Below are 6,000 nucleotides of genomic sequence, written 5' to 3'. Positions count from 1 at the left end.
CACGCACGCACGCACGCAGTTTAGAGAGGCTGGCCCCAAGCTAGAGCTAGGCAGGACCAGGAAGAGGAAGGAAACCCAATTCAGCATTTGGGCATATCTGGATCAAAATCAGAGTGGCCGGAACATAAGGGCATATCAGTTATTTTAGGGTCAGTGTCCTCGGCTGTAAAATGGAGAGGAGGAAACCACTTCTCATAGCTGTTTGTCCTTGTTCTGGCCATGGAGGAGTCTGTGGCTGAGTTCTAGGATCTAGCTTTCAGAAGCCCTTGCCTATCTGGGGGAGGGGGAAAGATAGGGAGAGAAAGAAATTGGAGAAAACGCTGAGCACCTCGCTGCGTCCAGAAGGACGCCTCCATGTGCTGGCCGTGAGCATGGGGGCCTGGCTCTGGGACCGTGGACTGCCCGCGAGCCCATGCAGCCAGGCAGTGCTGGGGCTGCTGTCCCCCCCGTCTCTTCCCTCTGCCCCCTGCCTACTTGTCTGTTCTGCTCCCGCCCTGCTGGGGCACAGGTCTAGGGCAGCCCCCCACCCCCCCGGGCCCTCTGGTCCAGCCCCAGCCCTTTGTTCCTGGAGGTGGCCCAGGCACTGCTAGCACCCAATTGGCTGTCCTGGCAGCCAAGCAGCTAACTGCCAGTGAGTTCGTTCTGGGCTGAGGTACAAATTTCCACAGCTGGAGAGAGTGGTACGGTGTGTGGCTGGGGTGACTGGGGAGGGGGCTGCAGGGATGGAAGCCCTGTCTTTTCAGGAAACACTGACTCCTGCGTGTGTCGGGCCAGCCTTGAGCACATCACAGGTGGTGCTCATCCCTCTGGGCTCACAGGCAGGAGAGGCAGCGCAACACGGGCTGTGCTGGGAACACTGGGAGTCCATGAGCCCAGAAGAGGTGCCTGGGCCCCTCAGCCCCTGCCTCTGCCACGGCATGCACATGGCTCAACCCCTACGGGCCCTCCAAGATGGATTTAGAACAAAATGCGATTGGTGTTTGTGTTTGCTGCCTCCCACCAAACTGCAGCTCCAAGACAGCCTTGTACGCAGAGCCCAGTTTCCATCTGCATGGAATGGGGGAAGTGCTCATCAGCCTACTCTGTTGGAGGGTGGTGAGTTCAAATCTGGATGTCCCTAGTGATTCCAGTGAGCGACAACCTTCCTGAGCCCTGACTTCCTCTTCTGTAAAACGGAGGAACAGGCTCCTGCTGGGGACTACGATGACTGATGACACTTGCAAGTCTGTAGCACAGGCCTGGCACACACTAGGCGCTTAGCAAACAGCAGCTACTGTGACTGCTCTTCTCAACAGGATGGAACACGCTCCTGCTATGTTCCAGTCCCTCCGCTGGACCATAGGAGGGCAAGTAGCATGCACCTGCCCACACCCCAGCAGCCATCTTCGGGAAGAGAGACCAAGAACCTCACACACAGGCCCCAGGAGGACTGCCAGGGTGCCTGCCTCGGCTTGGACTAATGGCGAAACTGGAAGCAAGCAGGGAGCTCAGCAGCTGGGCTGCCTGTTAGATACTTTCCTGGCCTGGAAAGCCATGCAAGGCCAAGAGACCAGAAAAATGAACGAGCTAGGAAAACACTGTTTCAGTGTGAGTCCACACTGTGTCTCCATGTACCAGCTTCTGAGGGCACCCAAGGTTTCCCTGGGAGCACAGGGAAAGGCCACAGAATGAAAGATAAAACCAATGAATGATGGACGGGCTGATGGACTGCCCAGCTCCAAGTGTCTGTAAGGCAGTGGCTCTCAAATTCTCCATGCAACATAGTGACAAAAAAGGGCACGCATCCCAAGTTCTAACCAGCGCTCTCAGCCCTGGCTGTACGCTGGAACCGATTCCCAAGTTGTCCCTGTATAATTACATGGTGCTCTCTGAGAAGGCAAGGTCCAGCGAGCATCAGACAGGACAGCCAGTTGGGCCAGGATGGCGAATCTGCATATTGATCAGTCTTCTGCTAACACCGAGAAATCCTGCTCCCAACAGGTCACACGTGGAAGAGAAGTCACTTACCAGTACCTGTGGGTAGGGGAGGCCTGAACCCCAGTCCCTGGAGCTCAGGCCTGCACACCCATCCCAGGCGGAAGATTGACGGGTACAGGGAGTGGGGGGCGGGGGGGGGGCGGAGGCCCGGGCTGGGCTGCAGCGCCCTCTGGTGGCGGCCGGGTTGCAGGCTTGGGAAGGGTGCAGAGCAGGAGGGCTGGACCCCGAGCGAGGGAGCGAGGGAGCGAGGCTCCTCATCATGCCTGTCCTTAGTCCCTGGGGAACTAAGCCAGAAGGAGGTGCTGGAGAACCATCCCTCAGAGGCCCAGAGCCGCGAAAGTAACACTTCCACCCTGGTGTTTGTTAGGTGTCTCAGGGCTGCCCCAAATCCAGAGGGCATCCATCCCCGACGGAGCCCTTATCAAGGGGCAAAACGGAGTGAGCTGGGGGGCGCCCTTTCTCTACGGGTTCCAGTACAGGACACAAGGGTGCGTCCAGCATTTGCACTGCCGCCCTGCAGGCCCGCGGGCGCTCCGAAGGTCTCTTCCCCTGTTCCCCACTCGGGGTGCGACCTCGGGCTCCCTCCGCACCACCTGGGACGCCAAAGGCTGAAAGCTGGTTTGGGTTTCCTGAGTCCTGCCCCCCCCCCATCCCAGGCACTCTCTTACCCCCTGGAGAAGCACGCGTCTCTCAGCCTGGTAGTGGAGAAGGGAATTGAATAGGACGCCGGCTCCCTCATCAGGTAGCTATGCAGGAGGCTGAGGCAGGAGGATTACAGGTTCAAAGACAGCCTCGGATACATAGCCAGACCCTGTCTCAAAAAGGTCTAGGATGTAGCTCAGTAGTGGAGCACCCCTGGGTTTGCCAGTTGAGTACCCTCCCCCTCAAAAAAGGAGGTAAAGAAGACAAAGAAATTCTCCCCAAGAGGAAGCCAGCACCAAGTCAACGTGGCGCAAAAGGGGTCAGACCTGTGAAACTCCATGAGCTCCCAGGATGTAAGTCTTTGAACTTTATGCCAGTGCCCGAATTGTGTGTGTGTGTGTGTGTGACAGGATTGAATCCAGGGCCTTTCCACTGAGCTACATCCTCAGCTTTTTCAGTTAAAAAAAAATTTTATTAGTACATGTTTGCAGTACATAATTACATTCATCTTGGGAGCTGGTACATGTACATAACACCTCAGCTTTCTATTTTATTTTTATTTGTTTATTTTTTGTTTTTTTGAGACAGGGTCTCATTATGCAGTTCAGGCTGGCCACAATGATCCTCCTGCCTCAGCCTGCCAAGTGCTGGGATTACAGGCATGTACCACCATGCCCAGCCCAAATCTGGCTTCCTATGAGCCATAGAAGACTAGGTTCTTCCTTTGTGCCTGCTGTGAAGTACATGCTCTGAAGGGCCTGACATTTGCTGCTAGGCCGATGTGTACTGTACAAAGGCCAAGGCCCTTGGCGAAGGAACTTTCCATCTTCCTATGCAGGGGGAGTCTGGCTTTCTGCTGACCTCACCTGGGCTGTGGGTGGGTGTGGGGGGGCATTTTGGGTCCTGGTCTGGAGCCTTTATGTTCCTTCATGGAACAGGTGCCTGCCCTGTGCCAGGCGCTTGACAGGGGCTCCCTGTGGATGGCCCTGGAGCTCGAGACAGTGACTCTACCTCAAACCCTGCTGGATGCTTTGCTGCTTCATGGTCTGTAATTAGCCCAACAGTCCCTGAGGAAACAGCTGCTACTCATCTTACCAGTGAGCAAAACGAGACCCCGAGAAGCTAAGGAAATGTCTTCGTAGCTCTGGACTAGGGCTCCCTCACCATCTGTGGGTGTCCTTGTCATATTTCCTGCAGACGCAACACAGATGGGCTCCTGGGCTCACCAGGCAGCTGTCAGGGAGCATTGAGAGGGGGCTGGGCTGGGCCTCAGATGCCAGCTCCAGGGAGAGAAAAAGGAGAGGCTGGCAGGTAGGGACGCACAGGGGAACAAGGTGCGCTCAGGCAGGCTGCCTTGGAGCTGCAAGACCCTTAGAATTTGCGAAGCTCCGGGAGGGATTGCCACCGATTCACAGTGGGGAAACTGAGGCCAGAGAGGAGGAAGGGCTGGGCTAGGGCTGGGCAGCGGCAGGGATACAAGGAGACCCTCACAGGAGTAACCAGGTGTGTCCCCACATGTCACCTTGCACAGGGCAGAAACCCGGCTCTCCTCCTTTCTGAACTCAGGCTCACAGCGAGCCCAGCACAGAGGGAGCAGAGCGGAGAGGTCCACGGAGCCCTACCAAGCCCAGCACTGCCCTGCCCCGGGCTCTGTTCCCCCTCTGCTTCGTGGTGGCTCTGAGGCCCCGGTAAGGAGCAGGTTCCAGAAGGGCTGATTGTCAGTCAGCCCTGCCCGTGGCATTAGCAAGGGAGCGGCCCCCAGCCCGTAGGGGTTGATGTCCTCCAGCTGGTGGCTGGCCGGGGCCCACTGCCCTAGCTGAGGGCTGGCACCTGGAAAAAGAGCAAGGCAGCTGCAGCAGGCCTCCCACTCGTTAGCAACCTGTCATCAGTCGTACTGACGAGGCTTTTCTAAGCCAATGCCTGGGCTTTAAATTATGAGTTCAGAAACACTGAAGCCAATTAGACATATTTTACATCAATAAGAAGTTAAAAAATAACACCACAAAATGCCTTCATTGAGCTAAAAAAGGGTTTCGTTGACTTAATTTTTCCAGAAAACCCTGTTTGGAAATAAGATATGTTTAAATTTTTTAAAATGCCAGGTGTAGCGGCACACACTTGTAATCCCAGCACTTGGGAGGCTGAGGCAGGAGGATCACAAGTTTGAGGCCAGCCTGGGCTACATAGAGTTCTGCTTGAACTATGTAGTAAGACAGTCTCAAAAAACAAAACAAGGGCCGGGGATTTAGCTCAGTGGTTTCACCGCCTGCTGCAGAAGCGCAAGGACCTGAGTTCGATCCCCGGTACCAAAAACAAAACAAAACAGGTTGAAAAAAAAAGATGTTTTAAAAATCTGGCTCAGGTGTAGACGTACCTTGACATCAAATGCCCCTCTTGCTGATGGACCTGTACTCAACCTGCACCTGGCAAGTGCCAGGAGACAGAGCTGCTGGAGGCTGAACCATGGGACTTGGAGTAGGATTTGGTCCACAGCAGCTCACTCCATCCCGACTGTAGCCCTGGTGCTATAGCTTGGATCTTGACTGTCCCCCAAAGGCCAAGCGTTAGAGGCTTCTTCGCCAGCTAGGGAGGCCGTGGAACCTCCTGAGGTGCGTCCTAGTTAAAGGCAAGTCGGGCCGCCCAGGTGCGAGCGCTGCGCTGGAAGGTAATATCTGGCCCCAGCCCTCCCTGTCTTTCTGTTTCCTGGCAGTGTGAGGTGAGTTGAGCTTCTGCCCAGACGTACTGATCCTCCACAGGCCTGGAGCCACAGAGCCACACAGCCAGACGGGAGCCTCTGAAACCGTGAGTCTAAACAATTTTTTGTTCCTTTTAGGTCGATTGTTTCAGGTATTTTGTCACGGTAAGGCAAAGCTGGCTAACATGCTCACCCTCTGCAAGCCTCCATTTCCTCACCTGTAGCATGTATACAACAATGCCTGCTCGGGCCGGGGATTTAGCACAGTGGTTCCGCTGCCTGCCTTGCAAGTGCAAGGTCCCGAGTTTGAGTTCCATCTCCAGTACAAAAAGAACACTTCCTGCTTTATGTGGTTGTTACACGGCCAAGGTGTGAGCAGTTCTTAGTGCAGCCTGGCCCCCGCCATGCTCCGGAAACAAGGATATTTCTTTATTTTGCTACTGGGGCAGTCAACCCCTGAGCTACACCCCTACCCTAAAGAGACAGGGTCTCTTTAAGTGGCCTCAAAATGTCGGTCCTCCTGCCTTGGCATCCTGAGCAGCTGGGATTACAGGTGTGCACCATTGTACCCTGCTAATATTATTCTTAACTCCACGAGTATTTTACAAATCTTCCTGTTTGTTTGCCTGATAAAAAGGCCATGGGTGTGAGCATGGCCGGGCCCAGGCGTAGTAGTGCCCAGGATC

Source organism: Heterocephalus glaber, unplaced genomic scaffold (assembly GCF_053883595.1).
Source record: "Heterocephalus glaber isolate CG9 unplaced genomic scaffold, H.glaber_assembly_v1.0 deba00001472, whole genome shotgun sequence".
Lineage (NCBI taxonomy): Eukaryota > Metazoa > Chordata > Mammalia > Rodentia > Bathyergidae > Heterocephalus > Heterocephalus glaber.
Note: the sequence above shows the minus strand (reverse complement) of the source record.